The following is a 25,305-nucleotide window of genomic DNA, read 5'->3' as shown; positions in this document are numbered from 1 at the left end:
GTTGAGGATCCAAAGCCACCTAATGCACCAACAGTGCAATCTCTAGGAGAAGTCAGAGATGCTTAATTATGTGAGGCTATCGAAACATTAAGACAAGTACTTAATAACCAAGTCGGGCAAAAATAAGGAGCTCGATAAGAATAGGTTGAAAATACTATGTAAGAGTTAAAGAAGAGTTTTGATGTGATGCATGTTGTTGATATTGAAAGATTTCATGTAGTTGCATTAAAACTAAGGATAGCACTTGGTTCGATCAAGGGAAGGACGGTGGAGATGAGATTGCACCACATCCGAGTTGGGCCTGTTTTACATAGGATTTCATGAGGTTTTTCTTTCCCAAAGAATTTAATAAGGATAAGTTATGAGAGATCTTTACACTGAAACAGGACTCTTTCAGTGCACATGAGTATGTATTAAAGTTCACCTAGTTGTCCTTCTATGCTCTGAAAATGGTTAAGGATATGAGGACCAGAATGAGCTTGTTTGTGACTAGATTTGGTTCTGCGTCAAGCAAAGAGGGCAGGAATGCATCGCTTATAGGTAGCATGGACATATCCATGTAAATGGTATATGTGCAACATGTTGAAGAGGAGAGGCTGAGGGACATAAAAGAATATCAGAGAAAGAACGCTATGATTGAGAATGAGTTTGGGCAGTATAAAGGTCGTATGTATCACCCATAACTCTAGAAACAAAAGGGGTTGCACCATGATTTGCTTCTACTCCTGCACCCACAAACAAAGGTGAGCATCATTACTAGAATTTGCAGAACTTTAAAGCTAGACCACCACACTCTCAATGAAGTGATGCACATGGAGGAAGTTACGATAATGAATGTTCTATGTGTGGTAGAACCCACCAAGGTATGTTTCGTGATGGCCAAACTGCTTGCTTCAAGTGTGGTCAAGAAGGTCACTTCATTAGAGAGTTCCGTAAGAACAGAAAAGGTGGTGGAAATCCGGGCAATAGAGCTCAATCTTCATGAGTTTCTCCATCGGACAGTGTTGCACTTATAGTAGCCACTTCTTGTACTGTCGGAGGGGCGAACAACCTCTATGCAATTACTAGACTCCAAAAGCTAGATAAACCTCTACATCTTGTCTCTTGTATGATAAAAGTCTTTACTTTTAATGTTTATTGTTTGATATACCTAGGAGAAAGCTAATCGTTTTTTACTCCTTATGTCGCAAATTAGTTTTAGATTCGTTCTCAGAAACTCAGTGAACCTTTATGTGTTTCTACCCCTTTTTGAGAGTCTACTCTAGTGGAAAAGTGTATCGTGATTTTCCTATTTCTATGAATCACAAGAACAACATTGTTGACCTAGTGGAGTTAAACATGGTATATTTGCATGTCAATCTTGGTATGGACTGACTTCATTCCTGTTATGCATCAATACATTCTAGAACTCGAGTTGTCATGTTTTAAATTCCTAATGAGATAGTCAAAGAGTGGAGTAGTAGTTTAGTAGTGCCTAAGGGTTATTTCATTTTGTACCTTATGGCGAGGTACCCAAGTTTTGAGATACCTTTCCTTTTGCTAGTGTCTACAGTAATGAAGTTTCAAGATGATTTTCATGACGATCTATCCGTAGTCTCTCTTAAGAGAGAAATAGACTTTGTCATCGATGTCATTCAAAAACTCCTCGTATCTCTATTCCTCAATATAGAATGACACCAACTGAGTTAAAATATTTGAAAAACACTTGCAATATTGGTTAAATAAAGGTCTCGTTCAACAAAGTGTCTTACATTGGGGGGATTCGATCTTGTTTTGAATAAAGATAGACTGTTCCCTTAGGATGTGTATCGACTATTGCAAATTGAATAAGGTTACCATTGAGAATATGTATCCTCTCCCAAGGATAGATAATCTATTGTGATTAAGTCATGATGTTTTAATAGAGTATAACATGAATTAGGAGTGATAGGGTGGTCTGATGTTGAATTAAATTATCTTGATTGTGATTTGTGAGATGTTAGCTTAAGATGTAAATGTTACAAAGATGGTAAATGATTTACCAATGTGTCTTATCATAATATAAGAATGTTAATATGCAAATTTAACCTATATGAATTGTAATGGAAGTACAATACTCATGCAATTCTTATTGAGCTATGATGGTGATGATGTTATACAAGGGTTAGACTCTATGACCTAAACTAAGGTATGATTGATAGTAAAGTCTTAAAGACATTTCAAAAAAGGACTTTAGTTTAGACCCGAGTGAACTAGAGTGAGGAGTGTCCCTTCCCACTAAGGGAATGTAGGATCACTAATCTACTCTTGAGACAGGATACTATAATGCTTATAGCATAAAGAGGGTCCCAATAATATCTGTTAGTTCTTGAACTATGTTGCGCTCATAGGAATACGAGGTAGTGGATCCACGTAGTTGATATGTTCATGGTTTGGTACTACCTTGGCAAGTAGTCCTCCTTCTTTCGATATGGGTTCCATGACACCGGATTCCACTTTATCTCATATTGTCTATGTCGGTTAGGGAAAGATGTTCCCAAAAGGTATAATGAATTAAAGGATTGAAATCTAACTAAGATTACGTAAGGGGTTTAGCTTAGACTAGGTATGGGTATGGTACTCTACCTAAACATTGCTCTACTTAGCCTTGAATGGAGTCTTAAGAGGATGTTCCTACGTATGAGTATGCTTATAATGTTATATGATATGCATATGATGAACATGCAAATTTTTGATACTATATATCGATGGGTGTAACTTATGAATATTTGTTGGTCTATACAGTTAAAGTAAGATTATATGTATTCTTAAGTATTATGATATGTGAAGTAGGATGGTAGTCATGATTCTTTCTAGGTTACTTTATTAAGTAAGGATATGAGGATTCGCTTGGTCATCTCACTTGTTGATTAAACATCTTGCTTTAATCAGGTTGAAATGTACTTTTATACATGCTTGTTGCTAATATGACTTGATGATAGAGTTAATTTGTTATATATTCAACAATATGATATGCATGTTAACTTGACTAGACATGATGTTGTTGTTCTTGTGATGCATGCCTATGACTTAATAAATATGCCTAAGTGATATGGTATGGTCATGTTGAATATGCATTATGATTTTTAATGAAAAGTACATACTATATGAAATGTTCCTTTTATTAGCCTGAATTCAAAGTATGTTTGCAAATAGTCTTATACTTAGTACAAGTATTGTACTAAACCCATTTCTTATTCCCCAACATTTTAGGTTCCGGTCGTTGAAGTGAATTGAAGAAGGCTTGCATATCTCATTCATTCAAGTAGGGTAGGTCCTCACTTTCCGAGGGAGATGCCACTATCTACCTAATGGAGTTTTTTTCATTTTAAGACTATTATGTTCTTTCCTTTTCATTTAGTATGAAACATTGTATAGCTCATGTGAGGCATTCTTACTTGATGTATAGTTTATGACCAAGTTATTACATTCTTATCAGTTGGTTATTAGATCAGACAACTATTATGACAATCTTATATGTTATATACGTATGTGCAATAATATAAGAAAATTAAGTAATCTTCCTTTACGAAGGGTCTATGTAACTCGATATATATATATATATATTATGTGTATATAGAGGTCTATGTAAATCACTGAGTAGATGTACTGAAAATTTTTAATTTTTTTGCTAAATTTAACCTATGAATGTAATGATATAAGATAAGAGACTAGACTTAGTCATCAAAGAGTACGACAACGCCGGTTATGTTAAGAGGTTTTTCCCGGATATGACATCATGTTGAGAACAAAGGATGTTGCAAAAGTCAAGGTCATGTTGAGGAACCAATTTGTTGAAGAAGTAACTGGGAAAGATGAATATGATATGCAGAAGAGATATCCATATCTTTTTTAATCCGGAGATGATGCAAATCAAGGTACAAATTCTCTTGTTAGTACTTTTAAAACTATGAGTAAACATGTTGTTACTTGCTTTTAATTTGTAAGTGTTAAACTTGAGGTTTTTATTCTTATCTTAGTGAACAAAATCTTTTTCGAGGATGAATGTTCCCAAAGGGGAGATATTGTAACATCTTGTAAACTGAAAAAGCTAATAAATATCTTAGAAACCAAAAATAATAACTTTTGGAAAGAAGAATAAATTTTGAAAATTTTCAAAGTTTAAGAAATTAAATTTTTGGTCAATTTCAAAAACTCATAACTACTAGCTCTGGATGAGTTAGAGGTAGTTCTTGATATGGTTGGAAATATCTCGGAGTTGCACATTTTTGATATCGTATTGAGGAAATATACATATCCAAAGTTTTGTTGTTATAGTGAGGAAAGTCCAATTTCTGGATTTAAGGAAAGACCAACAAGACTTTTCACCGCTTATTTTTGTAATTTTTTTTAGGGTTTTATTGAGGGTAAAAATATACTTAAGATAGGAGAAGAGAGAAAAGAAGAAGAGAGGGAGAAAAGTGAAGAATTCGCCCAGAACATCAAGTACTTCAAGTGGAATTCGTTGGGGTTGATCAATGTCGAGGTATGTGAGATCTTTTGTGTTGGGTTAGTTCACCCACACACCAATTTATTTCAATTTAGAGACTTATGAGTTGTTTACAAGTTAAAAGTGGAAGTTATTGAACAAAAATGTCGAATTCTCATTGATTGACTTGTTGGATGCCTATTGTCGTTTGATTCTTTTTTCTTCAGATTATTTCCAAGTTGAACATTAATTCCAAGAGAGCTTTTCAAAGCTATATGTTGAGCAATTATTTAAACCCAAGGAAAGGAAGTTGTTTTAAAAGGATGAGCTAAAGAATATTTTGGGAGTAGTATTGAGCAGAGAAGTTGGGATAAGAGTTCAAATTAACTCATGTCACAATGAAACCATGTAGCCATTATTTGTATTAACAGGTGATACATTTTAGATGATCACATAAGTTAAGTTAGTAGATCCACTATGTTAAGGGGTTCTATGCAACAGAAAATTATAGGAGAATTGTGGCAGCGTCAGCAAGAAGCATTATCACCACTTAGACCTATAGTGGTGGTTGTTTATCATTGAATCTCCCACATAAACTATAATACTATACATATAAGTAATTTTGAGATTGTTGTTGCATTTTCTTTATCGAACCAAGTGTTTACGTAGTTTTACAAGATTTCATGTATATGTATATATATATATAAATATATATATGTGTGTGTGTGTGTGTGTATGTGTGTGTGTGTGTGTGTGTGTGGGTGGGTGGGTGTGTGTGTGTGTGTGTGTGTATCTTACTGCTCTATATTTAGTCAAGTTACTCATGAGTTGAGTAGATCCAAGGCAAGTGTTTCTTCTAACACTTTTCAATTCTAAGATTTGTTAGCATTTCAACTCGCATACTCGTACATTCACTGTACTGATGTCAGTTAGCCTGCATCATATAATGATGCTGATGCATGTTACTAGGATCAGCATGATCCAGCGCCTCGTTAATCATGCCAAGCACTCGAAAGTCAATGGTGAGACTCCTTGCATTATCGAGGACATATATCCTTTAATTTTTTAAGTCCTTTTATTTAGAGAATGTTGTGGGGTTCATCCCGAAATTAATCTTAGTATTATAGAGGCTTCATAGATCGATAGTCAGATAGGTCATATTTGAGTCTATCTGTATGTGTATTTTAAGTATTCTATTATGATATTTAAGTTCCATTTTTGGACAAGAAATTTATTTTAAGTATGTTTTATAAGAATGTTTGTTGCTTCATATTGAGTTAAGTCTTTTGCTGAGTTAGGTAAGTCAGGGCAAGGTTCATATCATGACGTGCAATGATCATTAGATGTCGGCCAAGTCCAGGGTGTAGGCCCGGGGTGTGACAAGGCCAAGGGTCCGCTCAAGTCCAGCAATGGACATTGAGTGACAACCACATCAAGGGTGTATGCTCAGGGTGTGACAAAACCACCGTGTGTTTAGTGCGGCCATTTGGTCATTTAGAAAAAAGTTGTGCAATTCGCTTCTCCATACAATTAAACCAATAGACTTCTCTCAAATCACGATACATGGAACCAAGATGAATGGAATATCTGGAGCTATGAGCTTCCTCCATGATTATCTCTTGGAGTCTATCCGCCGTTTGTACACACAATCTGCCTAGGCATATCAAGACACCATCTTCTCCTTGTTTAAAAGCTAATACATTTTTCTTATGAACATTTTCCTTCATATCAAACAAAAATAGATCTTGGTCTTACTTGTCTTTTACATATGATTTGTGACACTAATGATGCCTCAAACCCATTCATCATCACTATTCATCCATTTGTGGAATCCATTAGTCCGGCTCTCAAGCTTTCAAAACTATGCCATCTTTCGCTAGCTATCTCTTTCTTTCCTTTAAATGGGTGGTATTTCAAATAAACAACCTACATAAGGCATTAACAGCAACATTAGCCTTATCTGGGTTTTAAAGAATGCTCATCTTATAATTCTTGAGCAATTTGAACTACCTCCTTTGTTTGAGATTAAGTTTTTTATGAGTGAAAAAATAATGTAGACTCTTGTGTTAGGCGAATACATCAACATAGACACCATAAAATTTATGACGCCATATATTTGAAGCAAAAACTATTGTAGCAATCTCTAAGTCATAGGTTGAATAATTTCTCTCATTAACTTTTAGTTTTTTGGAGTCATAAGGTATAACTTTTTCATTCTGTATTAAAACATAACCCAAGAGGACTCTATATGCATACCAATACACCATAAATAATTGAGTAACTTCTTGTAAGGTAAAAAGTAGGTATTAGTCAACCTTTTTTTTAATTCGTCTAAGCTTTCACACAAGCTTCAAAACATTAAAACCTATTTTTCTTCTGAGTCAACTTGGTCAAAGGGATGAAATAGAGGATAATCCCTGTACAAACTTCCTATAATATCAAACAAACCCATGAAACTCCTAATATAAGTTAGAGATATGGGTCTAGTCCTATTCTACACTACCTCAATAGTCTGAGTATGAACATTAATTCCCTCTACAAGAAACAGTGTTGTCTAATAATACAAGATATTTAAATAAAAACTCACACTTACAGAACTTGACATATAACTCCATATCATTCAATGTTCGAAGCTATATTTTGACATGGTTAGAATGATCTTCTTCATTCCTTGAATAGATATGTAGGTATTAATGAAGAAGATAACAAACATTTCTAAATAAGGTTTGGAAAGTCTATTCACAAGGTCCATGTATGCTACATAAGAATTCGTCAAACCAAAGAAGATGATGAAAAATACATAATGACCATAACGGGTTCTAAAGGCTATGTTTGGAATATCATTTTCCCTTACTTTAAAAAGATTGTAACCAGATCTGAGACCTCTCTTTGAAAAAAAGGTGGAACCTTGAAGTTGATCGAAAATATCATCAGTTGTAGGGAAGACGATACTTGTTCTTTATAGTAAACGTGTTCAACTAATGAAAATTTAGACACATTATAAGGGCACCATCCTTCTTTCTCACAAATTGGACTAGAGCGCCCCAAGGTGAGACACTTGATATAGTAAAACCTTATCTAAGCTACCTTTCAACTACTCTTTAAGATCTTTCAACTCTGTTAGTTCCATTTTGTATTGAAAAATCGATATAGGATGTGTATCTTTGTGAACATCTATACCGAAGTCTATTTCTCTCTTAGGAGGGACTCTGGATTGATCATAAGGAAAAACGTCTAGAAACTCTCGTACTACTAAAACTGACTTATGTGGTATCTTAACACTAGAGTCATTAACTTGTACAAAGTGATTGTCAGACCCTTTATAACTAACTTCCTTACCTTAAGGTAGGAGATAAAATGACCTATTGGAACTACTGAACTTTTCTTAACTTTATAACTTATTCACTTCACACTGGAACATGTCTACTCGAGTTCTACAATCTATTGATGCATAAAAGGCATGAAGTCAGTCCATGCCGAAAATGACCTCAAACTCTACCATGTCTAAATCAACTAAGTTAGACATGATACTCTAGTTATTGACGGAAACACAATAATCATTATAAACTCTGCTAGATTAAAATATCCAACATGGGTAGAAAATCTTAAGGGCTCAAGATGTTTCTTTAGAATAACATCAAAAGTGCAGAATTAGATCATACCAGTGGCAACATGTGACGAATAGTTTTACTCTTGCTGATAAGTGATATAATGAAGACTGTTTCCTCTTTGTATGCCCTAAAGTAGCCAATTAGATGTAGCTCTATCTGATGAAGCAATTGAAGAAGAATGGGCATTGTTTCCCTGTTTACCATTTCTCTGCCTGTTCATAGATACTATCTTAGAAAATGATTTTTCCGAATAAACTTGACGCAACAAGTGGATCCATCACGACCAACATGTGAGGGGCTCTTAAGACACAAAGCACATTCAGGAGTCTTAGTACCCCCTTGTGTCTTACAACCTTGAGAATGAGCATGTACAAACTTGATGTTCTTAGAATTTTTGCAATTGTACCCACATTTGTTCTTAAGTGAAGGTGCACTAGCATGAGAATGGAGAAAGTCCCTTCTGCTTATGGTGGAATGAAGATTGGTTCACATTACTCTTTTCCTGCCCTTATTCATTTCCTTTTGTCTTAGCCCTCTTATTCTAGAATCTTCTCTATCCCTTAGATTTTTCTCCTCAACATGTTGCACATTGATCATTTGTCTTGCTTTGTCTCTAATACATACTAGCACCAGTGCCTTACATTCATTACTTGATAGACTAGTGAACGCAACGACGAACCTATTCCTCATGTCAGCAACCATCTCTTTTCTTCTCTTATCCCACAGGGAGAAAATGCCTCATAAAAGCACTCTCAAAATTAATCCAACTAACAATCGTATATGTGTAAGCACGAGTTAAAGAAATAATTTTATAGAGATACACTCTATCGGAAGAAAAGAGTATGAAAGGACCGAATGAATTATTTAATTGTATGGTCTGCTATAATTAGTTTTGATGAACTTCACACCATAACTAGGACTCTACAGACACGACTTCATATGTTAGATCACACAATCTTAAATATCTAAGAGTAAGATAGGAACTAAAACTATTTATTTTTAGAAAGAACGGGAAAACCTATAAAACCTGTCCAAGTTAAGAAAATTAGTTCTTGTCATTTTCGAACGGCCATAAATTCTAGCACACGATTAGTTAGAGGTAGTTCATGTTAAAGTTGTAGATATCTTTCCAATGCCACCAATTTTTCGCATTTCGGTGGTGTATGAGTCAGATATTCCTATCTGAAATTGGGTTGTTGAATGAAGAAGATCGAAATCTGGATTTAAGGAATGGAAAACTTATCTTTTAACCAATTAATCTTCTACTTAATTTTTAGGAGTTTATTGGGGTAAAACAAGTGTTAGTTCAATTTTAAAAATTAGTCTTTATGCTTAAGTCTTAAATGGCATTCAAGATTTTTCAAGATCGTTGAAGTTTAACTTGTGGATTTTGTCGGTGGTGATCCATAAAAAGGTACATGAGATACCATAGTGATAGGTTCAATCACCCACACACCAATCATGTTATTTTCAACGTAATTTTGTTCTTGAAAGATAAGGATTTATGTTCTTGATGAGTTGTTGAAAGTGTTCTTGTAACTTTCTTATCGATTAATTTTTCATGTTAAGATTCCACTTGGATCTATATGAAATGACCATATCTCTTAGGATATGACGAGATATACGAGCTATAACCTATCTGATTAAAGGTAATTGAATGTACTATTCTACGCCACCAATTTCACGTCAATCCAATTTCTTGAGTAAAAAGTTGTGATTATTTTAGTAACATATAAAGTGCTACTAATAGTTATCAAACAGGAAAACATGAAAAAGGTTTGTTTTTGTTTTTTTACCTCCAACAAAATCCTACACAAATTTCTTGACTAATAAATTGTTCAAAACAATCAGATTTTCATCTTTACTAATGAAAATCGTAAGTTCTTGGTCATAGAGATTTCAAAAAACTAATTTAGGAATCTCAAAAACAGGTTTTATTTATCATTTATATTCAAGCTAGGTTTCAAGGTTTCTATTCAAGTTCTTATCTAAGATTCTTCAAGAACCTTGTTTGTTGTGACTAATATCATTTTTAAACATCATGAGATGCTTTGTATCACAAATCATTATACTTTACTTCATAATTCAATTCAAGAAAAGTCAAGAGTCAGGTCAAAAAGTGAGAAGTTCTGTCAAGATAAGTTCTTAAAGTTTTTCAAAAGTCTGTTACAAACATTTTAACTTTGTTATAATACATGACTATTGAATTATTTAAAGAGTAAAGTTGACGATAAGTTCATTAAAAGTATATGGGGATTATGTATTCCCAAAGAGTTTAATATGATATCATATTTAAACAAGTAAAGAAACTTTGATTCCAAAAGAGCTTTTAAACTAGTCTTTTAGTAAAGAACTTTTGAGCTAGTTTGGAGTTAAAGAGTAAATTCTTTCACACTTAAGAAAGAGAGGAAACTTATATTTCCAAAGAGCCTATGGATAAAAGAGTAATAGATTTACAAATATTTTGAAGCAAGCAGGGAAACTAAGATTTCGAAGATAACCTTTGAGATATGTTTTTGAGAACTAATCTCAAATAACAGAACAAGTATGTTTTGAAAACATAAGAGCCAACTTGTTTTGGGAGTAGTTTTGGAGTACCGAAATGGGGAGGAGCATGAGTTCACCTAACTCAGGTATCTATAAAACTATATTCCCATTACTGATAGAAAAGGATCATACTTTTGACATGAATCATTTTCACAGTAGACTAGTTGATCCATTAGGCAGTTCGGGTATTATATCTTTGGCTTGGTATATAATGCGCTAGAAGCATAAGGTTGATCGATGTATCATCACTATAGCTCTTATCTGATGGTTGTCGGTTAGAGAAACTCAACATTAGTATTTTGTATTTTTATGGATATCAGAATTATTTGTAATTTCATATCAATACAATATTGTATCTTTGCTCAGATACGTACTTATAATCGTATTTCTAAATACATAGAGTTGAAAATCATTTTTAAAGATTTTATTTATATTACATTTATTCACACTACTTTATATTGAAATGAATTGAGTTCAATTGAGTAAAGTAATGCTCAAGTGAGTGTTTCATACTCTTTTCAAGTTTATGTTATGCTTAACATTGCAACTTGCATACTTGTACATTCAATGTAATGACGTCAGTTAGCCTGCATAGTCTTTTGATGCAGACACTAGTAAGTAGGATCTGCAATTAGCGCATCGTTGATCTAGCGAGAAATCCATAGTCAGTTGGTGAGACTCCGTGCATTATGGAGGAGTCCTTTTTATTTCTTTCAGTTATTTTATTTGTTCATTAGGAACTTGTGGGATTTTTCATGACATCTATCTGAGTTGTTTTAGAGACTTCATAGATAGTCAGTCATATGTTAGTCGTTCGTCATTATGTTCTTATTGGCTTATCTTAACATTTGAGTTTCTATTTTTCCTAAGTTAAATTTGAATATTCTAAAACATTATTAGTTTAGTCAAAACAATTAAGTCATTTAGCATTTGAATACTTTTCTTTATGCTTAAAGTCTTCCGCTGAGTAAGTAAGCTAGGCAAAGGTTTTGCTTGGGCCAAACAATGGTTCTCAAGTGTCGGTCTTACCCATGGTCTAGGCTCGGAGCGTAACATCATAGAAAACCTAGGAAACTTGAACTCTATTCTATCATAACAAATTATTCACACCTCGAGCCTACACCCTGGACGTGGCCTGCACTCGATGATTTCTTTTCTTTCAAAGCGAAGCCTTGGCCTTGATTACAAACTAAACATTAGGCTTACTCATGATAATTTTTTTAAAAATAAAACGGAACTGCTCAATATCCAGAATAAGGATGTTTAAAAGGTCAACATTCAAATGATGCCAACTCAAGTTTTAATACATAGGATAGTGAAAATGTAAAAACAACTACTATTGACTGCCTATCTATAGAGCCTTTAATAACTGAGATGGATGTCGAGACCAAACACACAATCATCCTAACAACTAAAATACTTACACTAAAAGAAATTTAAAAAGGAGCTCTCTTAAAAGCAACGGGACTCATCAACTTACTATGAGTGCTCAACCCGATCAATAATGTGTTGGATGCTAATCCTTGTTACCTGCATTTTCATCATAATATAGTGCAGGCTAGTTGGCATCAGTAAATTTAATGTACAAGTACGCAAGCCGGTATATTAAACATAACATAATCTTGAAAAGATTCTATAAGAAATACTTACACGGGCTTTACTCAACTCAAACCAACCCAACTCATTTCAACATAAAGAAGTGTAAATAAATGCAACATGAATAAAATCTTTTAAACATGCTTTTCAACTTTGCGTATTTAAAAATACAGTATTAACTCTGTATGTATTCTTAGATACAATTTGAACTTTGTTTGTATATGAAAATAATTTTTTCAATTTATATAAAATACAAAATACAGTTGTGGGAGGTCCCCTAACTGAATACATCACTTAAGAGCTATAGCAATAATACAACACTTTACCTTACGCTGCCAAGGATCATCCTATTCCTTGTGGGGGGTAGAAAACCTAACTTACTAATTGCATCCAGGAGTCTATGCTAAAAATTACTAAAAGAATCATCTAAAAGTATGATCCTTTTATATCCATGATGGCAACATGATTTATGGGGGCTTTGAGTTGTCTGACATGTCCTCTATATCAGTTCTCAATGCTAATGCCCAAATATGACCTCTATATCAGTTCTCTTTAAGTTTACAAAACATACTTCTTTTCCGTGGTTGTAGATAATTTCTCAAAACATAGCTCAAGGGCCATTTACTGAGAACTATCTCAAAGACCGTTTACTAAAAAACTCTAGCTCAAAGGCTCTTTTGAAAATCAATGTTTCCTCTTTAATTAAAAACTAGCTCAAAGGATCTTTTTGAAATCAAAGTTTCTCTTGTTGCTTAAATGTGAAAACATTTTAGACATGACTCTTGACTTTAATGTTACTCTTTAATAAACTTAATTAAACATTAATCTTAAAACAAAGATAGAACATTTGTAAAATACTTTTGAAAACATTATGAACTTCTCTTAACTTGACTCTTGACTACTCTTAACATGAAACTTAACTGATCCTTGTATTGAACTATGAGATCAATGATTGTGTTTATCGATAGGAATATTCTCATGATGTTTAGGAATTATATTAGATAGCTAAACATGATAAAATGATGAAAAACAAAAATCTGAGGGTGGGTCTGCGACACGGGAAAGCATTTAAATTTTGGTCTCGAAAAGAACTTTTCAGGTTGAACGGTCCGTGATAGCTCTGTGATGCAAAATAATTTTTCCCAAAACAAGGAAGTAGCTCTGAGATTCACGACCACTACCAAGATTTTGCCCAACAAAAATTCTTCTCCTTTTTCAGCTCTAAACTTTCGAAACTCCATAAATTCCTCCCGCAAACACTTACAATCCATTATATGATAAAATTATATCAAATTTTACTTAAAAATATAACTAAAAATTTATTAATCTTAAGAAACTCCAGTTAACACAACCCACAATAATTTGAACTAAATTTAACAAGATTTCCAGGATTTAATTTCAAATCTAATAACATCGCTTAAATTGAATGATGATTGGCCCGTGGGTGAACTAGCCCAACTCTATATGTTCTAACATACCTTTTTATAGGTTTCACCTACAAAGAAATCCAAAAGGCAATCTCGATGAATCTTGAACGAATCTTGAACGTTCTTCTCCATTCTTCTATTTTCTCCATTCTCCAAACCCAATCGTGAAATTCACTTTTCTAAAACTGACTAAAATCTAAATTTACCCTAATGAAATTCCTAAAAATGAATTACAATAATTAGGTAAGAAAAACAATAAATTGCGCTTCAAAATTAAGGATTCAAAATTTTCTTTATCAAACAACCCAACTTCCAAAAGGCATAAGTTACTCATACGAACTCGGAATCAAGAAATATCAGCGGCATTGGAAAGATTGTCCAAGATATTTCCTACCATATCTAGAAGTACCCCTATCTCATATTGAGCTAGCAGTTTGACCATTTGAAGTTGACCAAAACTCATATTTTCCTAAGTTAAACAAATTTCTAGATTTTCATTATTTTTTTAAAATGACTATTTGCAGTTCTTAACTTCTTCGTAGCTATTTGAAATCACCCGATTTTTCCTGCACGATAAAGATATCAATATTTAGTAAAAAAGTATTTGTTACGACGAAGTACTACTAGGAAAAACTGCAAGAGAAAATAGCTTGATAAAATTTTTTTGATAAGAAATATGTCAATGCCTTTTAAAATTGTAAATGTATATTTAATAATATAAGTGGGAGATTTTTAGGATATATACCATTATTTACTTTATTAGAAAAAGCATACTAACAATTATTAAGATTACATATCTAAGTGGGAGATTGACAAGGTAAATACTATTAACCATGTATTTTGATACAAACATTATAACAATTTCATGGTTAAAAGTCTATGTAGCAGATTCTTGGGATATATAATATTAGCCATATCTATAATATTGATTATACAATAGATATTTATTTAGTTTTAATAGATCATATATTCGTTTACGGTGCCTGTTTACTTATATAGTAGATGATTAACTATGTAGAGTGTTAGCTTATATACTGAGGATTAAAATTGTCATTCTTATAATTATAATATATTTTTTCCATAATATATGATGGAAATTGCACATTCCATCGATGAGATAGTAACACAAGATTATATGTAATATATCTTTATTATGGGCACGATGTAATTCCACTAGAAATTGGTAATTGCACTCCTCTATTGATATTTTTAAATTCCATCGTAAACACTTCTGTAATTCTGCATGTTAAGATTCCATATACTAATCAATAAATTAAACTAGTAATGAGTTTAAATATATACCGAATTTTCTTTAGAGCACTACTTAGTTTATTTCATGTGTCGGATTCATGAATTCACTTGATATGTTTAACAAGATAAAAACATATAATCTTCTAAAAAGTCATATCTATCGATCTCTATAATAAGACATGTATTCCATAAACAAATTTATTATTTTAACAATAAATATTATTATCACCCAATCTATCAGGCATATTGACCAATCTAAAGATCTCAAATTTTAATAAATTAAAACATTAATTAATATATACATATCATAATGATTATATAAGGATCAAAGATAAGCAATATTAATAGTTTAGTGAATTTATAATTTTTAGACAATCTAAAACAACTATCTTGACACTATTCTATTCAATATTTAATAATTGTACAAGTACAAGAAGTTGAATGATTTATAATTTACTATGGTAAGAATAATTTAAATTAATTATTTGAAATAATTCCCATAATAGTAAATTTTGCTGTCCCTACATGCTCATATTTAACTAGAACTCAGAATAAAGAGGAGACTAGTGTGTGTTTTTCTTTTAAAAAGAAAACAGTTCTATTTTCTTCTCCTTTGTGAATTAGGAAGAAATCTCTATAAATAGAAATTTCCTAAACTATAAAAATATTAAAGGTTTATATGCATACTTCTCAACACAAGTATAGATATAGTTCGTATGTGAATGTGAAATCAATGTAGAAGACTACATAGCTACTATCTATCTTGTGTATTAACTTGCAGATATGTCTAACTTGCAAACTCGCTTGAAGGAAGATATGTGTACCCTGTGGATTCGCTTGAAGGAATGTGCTCACGCTTCCAAAGGTAATACTTGAATTAAACTTCAGTAAGTTTATCAGTTCTAGCATAATTGTATATGTTCTGGTAGTAACGATTTGATTATTTATTATACATTAATATTATTGCATGCTTACAACGTGCATATAATTTTATAATAGTATTACCTTTGGAGCTTCTACTAGTTGGTCTTCCCTGATGGTTTGTTTTGACATAGTTTGATGACAGTAGCTCAATCTTTCTGCTTGGTTGCATTTTAAGATACAAAACTTTTAACGACATGTCATCAGAGGCATATAGTGCATATGTTCTATAAGTCAAATTAAGCCAAATATTTTTAATAAGAAAATAATAAATACGTGAAAAACAACTAAAATTATTAAAAGTGCAAAAAGAATATCTATTGTGAACACACAATTCCAAATGTACAATCAGATTAGTATCAAGAATCCTAAAGACTTAAATTGTTATCATATCTAGTGTAAATTTTAATCTATCTAAGCATAGTGTCATACTTCGGAGTTTCAAATTCTAAAATAAGAAACTTTGATAGGCCTAATGAATACTCCTTTTTTTTTCAAACAACTAAATGATAATTCTCAGCATTTTTTAGGTCAAAAAAATATATATGGATACTCAAGTTTTAGAAAAAGAAATATCCAAGCATGATTTGATTTACCTCTTCTGATCTAGTGCCTAAAAATCTTACCTTGTTATCAATACCAAGCAATCTATTCAAGAATTATTTGTTTTTCATGGAGTTTTTTATTCTTTTCAACTTGAATTCCGTCACCTCCAACATATTTGTTTTGAAGATAATTCCAAATTTCTTTTGGATATGGGAGAAATGCAATTCTCTTTCAAATAGTTGTTGAGTCAACATTAAACAAAATTGCTTTTGTTGTGGACTTCATAGATTTTCTTTTCCTTGTGACTCTTGATTTTCGCTATGGTTAGATTATTCAGTAACGGAGTAATTTCACAATCCTCTTCCATGACTTCTTTCCTAAAGATCGAGGGTCTCAACGTAATTTTCAGTTCTCAGAACTGATAATTGGTGATTTTCATTTCTAAGAATAGCATGAGTCATTAATAAAAATATAAATTTTGAAATCCATCTCTTCACTCAAAGGTCCCTTCAAAAAAATTGCTTTAGATCCCACCTATTACTTTTTGAAAGAAAATAAATACAGGAAAATAAAAATGGAAGAAAATTTGAAGGATAAATTATGTATTTTACTATAGGACTTTATATTATCGATGACTAACAAAAGAAATGTATTTAATAAGTAAAAACAAAACTTAAATCGAAATCAACTCTTAAATGCTAGGTGTCTAACTTAATAGAATTATTGCAACAGGAGTATATGTAGTTCTAAATCAAAGATTTAGCATATATACTAAGGATTCAAAGGCCTTCATTCTTGAGCCTCACATGTAAAGCTTTAAATATACGTCATTATTTTCTTGAAGACACATAGAGAAAGATTAAATAGTGTTCATATCAGCTTTCTGACGCTTTTGAGTAATCTCAAGATGAGCAGGACAACTTAAGTAAGGATATAGTTGAAGGATGTTGTAGTCCGGCGATTCAGTTGATGGACCCACCATCTTATCTTTATCTAGACAAAGAATGAATTCAAGTGATTTTGTAGGAGTCTTGTTGTCAGCCACAACTCTATGCAAGATGCTTTTGTATCTACCATTTGATAGGTCCTGCAAAAGGACAAACACCAAATATGTTATATTCAAGTTGTAAGTTTTAGAACTCACAATGTTTATCATTGCCCATCATGTTGAAATATCTTATTATTTTTTCACCAAAAAAATTACTAATTGTTTAATTGATTATGCTTATATTTGTATGTAATACATAATAAATTAGCTTATTATATTGTACTAGTTTGTAACATTTCTTACAATAAATATGTAATCCATGTTAACAACAAAAGCAATAAAAAATTTACTAATGGAGAACGGATCGTTATTCACAAAAACCTAAAGAAATGAATTGAGGCATAATACATAAAAAAATTAATTCAATAAAAGGGATACATAGTTTAATAAGATACAATATTTTTTTATGTATTGATTGTACTTTATTTATTATAAATTTTATTTCTATGTAAATTGAATAAATATTATACATAAATCATTAGGATATATTAATTTGATGCAATAAAAATTAATATTTCTTATATGTCAAAAGACTCTTCAAATTAATAAAACTAATTTATCTAAAATTATACATCTACAAATTATAATATTTTTTAGTCTCACCTGTTTCAATTTAGTCAGTTTTATTATAGTTTCATTTTAAGAGTAAAAGTTATTTGTAGCTATATAAGGAAATCTATAGCTATCTAAGGAAAATCAATTGAAAAATTCTTTAAATATCTTTACCGATACTTAAGCTATATTATGTTCATATATTTAACTAAAAAAATTATACCAAAAAGTTACGCATTATTAAGCAAGTTTTAGTAAATTGTTTGGACCCATTTTTTATATTTCAAAGCTTTTTAAGGAAAATTTTTAAAACTCTAATTTTAAATCTATGGTAAAACATATATTTAAAAATATTTCCTTTTTAAATATTTGCACAAATTATATGAAAACTCTCTTGCCACAAAATTAAGCATTATTAAGTCCTTCTCAGCATACTTTTGAGACCCATTTTTTAAACTTGAGAACTCTTTAAAGTAAAATTTTCAAAATATATGGTAAAATATATTTTTCAAAGAACTTTTTAAAGAATGTTTTTCAAAATCTATGGTCAAATATATTTATCAAATTATTTCCTTTTTTCAAATATGATTCAAATAACATGTGAACTTCACCCAAATTTTAAGCATACTAAATCTTGAAGGGCAATTAGGTTGAAGTAGGGAAAATTCATTTGTTGTTTAATCGAAACAAGATGAAGAATGATAAATTCTTGGCACAAAGAAAAACTCATCAGTCACAACAACTCAGGACTTCTTTCCATAAATTTAGAGTGCCATTATTAGGGGGCAGTGAAAGACCCTTGTAAAAGTGAGAGGGTACAAATCCTCTACGATAGGTCACAATTTTTAGTTTTCCATCTTGATAATTCACACGAAGTCGTTCATAATATTTAGGATGCTCTTCCCCTATTTTCTTCCCCTGATACATGTGAGGGATATAGAACTACCATAGGAATGGTTGGAGTGGCTACTACTTGGAATTCAATCAGCATAAAACAACTTCCTAAAATGATAATTTGACATGTGATGTGGCTTGCTTATGGAAGCTTTGGAAGTAAAGAATTGCATAAAGCAGTCCTTTTGGCTGTTGAACTAGTGATAAGCCTTGAACTAGGAAAATGCACAGGTTTATGAAATTTGGTACTTTCGTAGCTTCCATACAAAAGCTCTACAAGCGTAAAAATCATCATCATAGGAAGTGTTTGTATGCTGATAAATTTCCTAGTAGTAGCCACTCTCACCATTCCTATTGTAGTTATATTTCCCTCGAGTATATGAACAACTTCATGTGAAATATGCAGATGGAAAATCAAAAATGGTATAACTATCACAGACGCTTTATTCCCTCTCACTTCTACGAGGCACTTCAACTTCCCTCCAATAATGACACTAAAGTTTGAAGAAATGAAGTCTTGAAATGTTGTAACTACATACTTTTTCTTTAGGCCAAAAGTTTCCCATTCTTCATCGTCTTACTATGAAACAAGAGACGAATTTTTCCTACTTGAACTTTATTGCCCTTCAATCTTTCGTATGCTTAAAATTTTTTATAGAAGTTCATATCTTGTTTGAATATGATTTTAAAGGAAATACTTTCAAAGATATATATTTTACCATAGATTTTGGAAAATTTTCATTAAAAAGTTCTCGAGTATCAAAAATGAGTTCGAACATTTTGCTTAATTTTGTGGCAAAAGAGTTTGAATATATTTTGAAGAAAATTTAATAAAGGAAATATTTTTAAAGAAATATTTGACCATGGATTTAAAAATCTGTGTTTCAAGTTGTATCCTTAACACTACAAAAAAAATAAGCATTTAGCGACTGGCGAATTTTGTTGCTAATCTATGTTATTCCGTCACTAAATTGGATTAGCGACGGACTATTGGTTGTTGCTATTTTGCTCGTTAGTAATCTATTAGCGATGAAAATATTAGTTCCGTTGCAAATTTAGCGACGTAATCGAGATGAATTATTTACGTCACAACTTATTAGTGACGGACTAGCCTGTCGTTATACATATATATATCATCGCTAATTTCATAATTAATTTTGTCATTTAAAATAAATTCGCGATGAAATTTCTATCACTAATCCATTACAAAATATTCTGTCATTTGAGCCACCACATTTTCCACTTAAATTTTTCATTGCTAATGCATAGCCAATTTGTTTTGTCGTAATAACCAAATCGTTATTAAATTTGTTTCTGATATTTTTCTTGTAAAATCATTTCATTTATTTGTTTTACGTATACACTGCTAAAATAAAATAAATAAAAATTAGTAAATACCTTTAAAATAACAAATATTCATGTAAAATAATATTAAGAGGGTATAAGTCTGTAGATAAGAAATCAAATCCACATACTTCAGGTGAAAAATATGAAAAGAAATATACCAACTATTCTTAAGAGAAACATTTGCTTCATGTAGTATGTTTTTGCTTCCGATCCATACACTCTTCTCTTCCTTTATATCCCGGCAGCTTGATAGTATTCTTGATGAGAGCCTGATACTTTTCTCCCATCCATAAAAGAGTGCAAACCTGTTATGCCAGTAGACAATATTCTAAAGATACAATTCATCTTACATTCTAAGTATGCCCTTTTTCAGAAGGTTCCCTGCTCAATCTTCATCCTAAGGAAAAGGGATGGTCCATTAAGCTTAATTTCTAACTCTGCAGCAAGCATAATAAACTGTTTAAAAGAATTTCCTTCAGTGTACTCTTCTTTTGCTATAGTGACCAGTATTTGATTCTCCATGTAGTACCATCATGAATTTTCAAATTTATTTTGATTTCAAAGCTTGTCCTGCGATATAGTGGTCCTACACAATAGCTTGTCCTAATCAACCAAAATGCACAACTTCAAACTTAATGCAACTCAAAAATTTCAAAATTACGGGTCTACTCTTACAAACATTAAGTCAAATAAATAAGATATACTAGAACACAACTACAACATTATCTGATCAATATATTCAAAACAATTGTGTCCTTTTCTCACAATTACCCCAAATTTTTATATATATATGTGACCTATATAGGGTGGAAAACATAACTATATGATTGATCAATTAAGCATCAATTTCACATTAGATTTGGATGGTTTCATGAATCCTCCGTATCTATTCTTCTTTAGTCAAGCCTAATTCACAGGAACAAGTCTTTTGATTCAAAATTACGAGCTCTAGAAAATTAAAGGTTCCCTGAATCTCTCACTTTCCCTTAGACCAACGTTAAACTTAATTAGCAGAAAAAAACCACTGATAATTTATAAGTTGCACAAAAAAAGTAATTTTAGAGGGACTTCTCTCTGAGTAACAACAAGAACAAAATCAAAATATAAGTTTCTATAATTTTATGTGTCCTCTGTCTATTTCACTTAATTCAAGATAATTTAAGTGGAATACTAAAAACGTTACCACAAATTGCAAAATTTAGAACTCTAGAACACTACAGGTTTCCTAAAACTCTCACTTTTCTTTACAGACCTACAACCCTCTCAAACATAAAAAAATACAAATGACTTACAATTTCCACCAAATATAGACACTTACAGGGGCTTTCTTCTTACTAACAACATAAACAGAGTCCTTTACACGGATGTCAATAGATGTGATTCTATCTTCCTACACAACCTTAAACACATATAAAATATATGATATTATATGACATTTTGTGATAATTAACAAGTAATATAATAATGAAGCGATGTAAAATTCTAGAAATAAATTGAAACAATTAAGTTGATTGATATCTAACGTTACAAATATTGATTACTTTGCTATTATTTCTCACAATGTGACAAGAGAGCTCGTAATCCTCAGTTATTCATATTTAAATTCATTTCAACAAGTGTAAACTAAAAGCAAGTAAAAAATAATCTAACATGATATTCGTTGGATTGTTTTGTTATGAGGTACTACCAATTCACTAAATGCAGTTCCCCACAACAATTTCATAAATCTGTATTTCTTAAACCGTTGAACATTATGAGAATCAATCCTTCACCTATATGAATTCTTGTTTAGAAGAAGTCATAGAAAATAAGAATGTTATTCTCCTACAACTCTTTTTATGAGTCTATTATAAGGTAAAGGTCAAAACATGAAGCCTCCATCATCATTGATTAAGCTAATGAGATGGCCAGATGGAAGTCAAAAAATAGCAAACCCTTCAAGAGATCCCAAAATCTCATAATATAGGAGTCAAAGAAGCAAAAGTTACTCGAGTAACATGTGTCTAAACACATGAAAAATAAAATGAATAGAGATGAAAAATACATTGTACAGTACTAACATCAAATGAAGCGCATCTATAGTAAAAATAATCAGACCGGTAGCCGGTCTTAGTAGCTGAAAGATAAACTTTTCTTAAGAACCTTAAAACATCAAAAGAATAAAAATCAAATTGTAATGCACCACCAAAGTTTAAATATTAATAGCTGAAAAGTTGAAAATAACAAAGACAGTAGCAATCTAAAATTTAAATTGAAACATTCACACAGTATAAGCTAATAACAAACACACCTCAAATCTAAGAGTTTGTTCTAAATAATTCAAAGAACTTAATAGATAGAAAATAGGTAATAGGAGGACATACTGCTCGGAGCAGTGTTTGGTGTCTCTATTGTTTGTTTTTGTTTCTGCCCGAGTGACTGTTGGTGGTTCATTGCCTGCTGCTGTAGCGGGTGCTGCTGGTTGTTGTCGCCGGCTTCTGTTGTTTAGAGACGCTGGTACTACGTGGCTTTCAAGGCAGAGCTGCTATTCACCAAAGCGCCAGCGCTGGAGACGAGAGGACGAGGAGCTGCTGCTGGCGGAGATGGAACAGAGAAGGGCGAAGGAAGAGAGGCGGAAGAGGGGTAGAAAGGAGAGGAGAATGATGTCTCCTCTTGTTCTCGCAAAAAATGGCGGACAAAGAAGAGATGAAGAGTAAGAGAAGATGGTGTGGTGCGGAAGATCTAGAATGAAGAAGAATAAAAAATTTAGGTTTTGGTCTTTTGATAAAATAAAATAGAAAATGCTAGGGTATTATATCTTGACCTTAGAATTATTTTGAAATGAGAGGCTAAGATTGAAAAGATGAGATCAACGGTTAGGATTAAAACATAGCGGTTGGGTTGAAATCTTAAATTGGAATGAATTGCATCAGAATTACTGACGGATTCCAACATCACTCGCTTTTGAATAAATAAATATTTTTGAAAATTATATTGACAGATATTTTCATCACAAAATAATATAATTTTCATAAAAATATATTAAATAGTTTAGCAATCTTTTTTCCTTCACCTATTCTGTCGCCCAATATAAGTTAAATTTGTCACCACTATTTTATTACTAAATCCGCAGGAAAAATTATGCGCCCTTTTTTCCCGCTAATATATAGCAGCGGATTAAATATTCAGTTGGAAATTTGTTGCTATATTATTAAAAATATTATTTTTTGTTCATTTTGCAACAAAATAATTATTTCTCACTAATTTTTCATTAAATAGTGATGGATTATTGTTCGTCGCTCATATCCGTCGTTAAACGCTTCATTTTTGTGTAGTTTGAATAGCTTTGAAATATCAAAAGTGGGTCCAAACAGTTTGCTAAGAATGATTGAATTATGTGTAAAAGTGGGGTATAATTTTATTATAGAATGTAAATAGACATATCAACACTTAATATATCATAATCATAGGTAAATATATATTTATAGATTTTTTCCGGATGATTCTTTCTTAAATACATTTCCTTATATAGCTATAAATAACTTTTATTCTGATATGAATTCTATCGTAAAAAACACTAAACTGTAGGTGAGACTATAAAAATTTTTTAATTTGTAGACATTAATTTAATAGATAAATTAATATTTATTCATTTAAAGAGAATTTAAGATGCAGGAAATATTATTTTTTTATTACATCTTAATTGTTGCATACTAAAAAATTTATGCATCATATTTATTGAATTTGGATAAAAATAATAATTTATTATACATAAAGTACAATGTCAAAACATTGTATCTTATTAAGTAATGTATCCTATTTATTGAATTCAATTTTGTAAGTATTATGCCTCAGTTCAAGTAAGGAATTCCGGTCTTTCTGGGCAATGAATCGTATTTCATTCGTCAAAATTTTAAATATTTTGTGGTTAACATAGGCAACACATTTATGGTAAGCATATTTACAAAGTAGTACGGTATAAAAAGCTAATGTATTATGTATTACACACAAATAATATAAACATAATCATATTAAACAAATAATACATTTTTTTGTGAAAAACATTATAAGATCTTTCCACATTACGTGCAATGCTCTATCGAATGGTAGATACAAAAGTTACTTTAACAGGGCAGTGGTTAAAAAGAAAAATCTTAACGTATCACTTGATTTGTTTCTTTATCCAGACAAAGATAAGATGGTAAGGCCACCAACTAAATTGGTGGAATACAAAAACCTTCAACTATATGCTGACTTCACATGGCCTGATGTCCTTCAATTTACTCAAAAGCATCATAAAATTGATTCAAACACACTTCAACCTTTCTCCATGTGGCTTCAAGTCAATAATGTGGAAGTTTAAGAGCTATACCAATGTAGTTCAAAATTCAAGGCCTTGGAATATTTTATTTATATGTGTAATCTTTGATTTAGAACTACAAATACTCATGTTGCAATAATTCTATTAAGTTCGACATCTACTATTTAGGAGTTGATTTCTATTTTAGTTTGGTTTTAAGTCTGTAAATACATGATTTTGTTACTCAATAATATAAAGTTTTATAGAACAATATATGATTTATCCTTCAAATTTTCATCCATTATTAGTTTTCCTACATTTATTTTCGGTAAAAATTTATGGGTGGTTCTACAACTACTTTTCAAAAAGGACCTTTGAGGAAAGAAATGGATTTCAAAAGTAATTTTTCATGAATAACTCATGTTTGTTTTAGTAATAAATTTACCAACTAAGAGTATTGAGAACGTAAAATTACTTCGAGGCCTTGATCTTTAGGAATGAAGCAGTGGAAGAGGATTATGAAATTACTTTATTAAAAAATAATCTCACCAAAATGAAAATCAAGAATCACAAGGGAGAAGAATCATGAAGTCCACGACGAAAGCAACTCTCTTTTTTGTAGTCTCAACAACTATTTGAAAGGGAATTATATTTCTCTCATCACCAAAAGAAATTTGGAATTACATTAATAGAAAAATATGTTGGAGGTGAAGCAATTCAAATTACAAAAAATAAATTACTCCAACAAAGTCAAAAAATTCTTAGATAGATTACTTGGTATTGATAGCAAGATAAGATTTCTAGGCCCTAGATAAGAAAAAGGTAATATATAATTATAA

At 31.4% G+C, this 25,305-nt stretch overlaps 1 long non-coding RNA gene and 1 pseudogene across 1 annotated transcript; one reads left to right on the top strand and one right to left on the bottom strand.

The window, feature by feature from the left end:
* The window catches only part of LOC107001258, a 63,382-nt pseudogene extending 38,853 nt beyond the window's left edge, over window positions 1-24,529 (top strand).
* LOC114074421 lies at window positions 20,247-22,926 on the bottom strand. Its single transcript, XR_003574818.1, has 2 exons — window positions 22,551-22,926; window positions 20,247-20,790 (listed from the first exon to the last, which is right to left on the bottom strand). It is a non-coding gene; the product is annotated as an uncharacterized LOC114074421 (long non-coding RNA).
* Window positions 24,530-25,305: the final 776 nt, after the last annotated feature.

Source organism: Solanum pennellii, chromosome 10 (assembly GCF_001406875.1).
Source record: "Solanum pennellii chromosome 10, SPENNV200".
Classification (NCBI taxonomy): Eukaryota; Viridiplantae; Streptophyta; class Magnoliopsida; order Solanales; family Solanaceae; genus Solanum; species Solanum pennellii.
The sequence above is the reverse complement of the archived record's forward strand: the minus strand, read 5'-3'. Positions and strand labels throughout refer to the sequence as shown.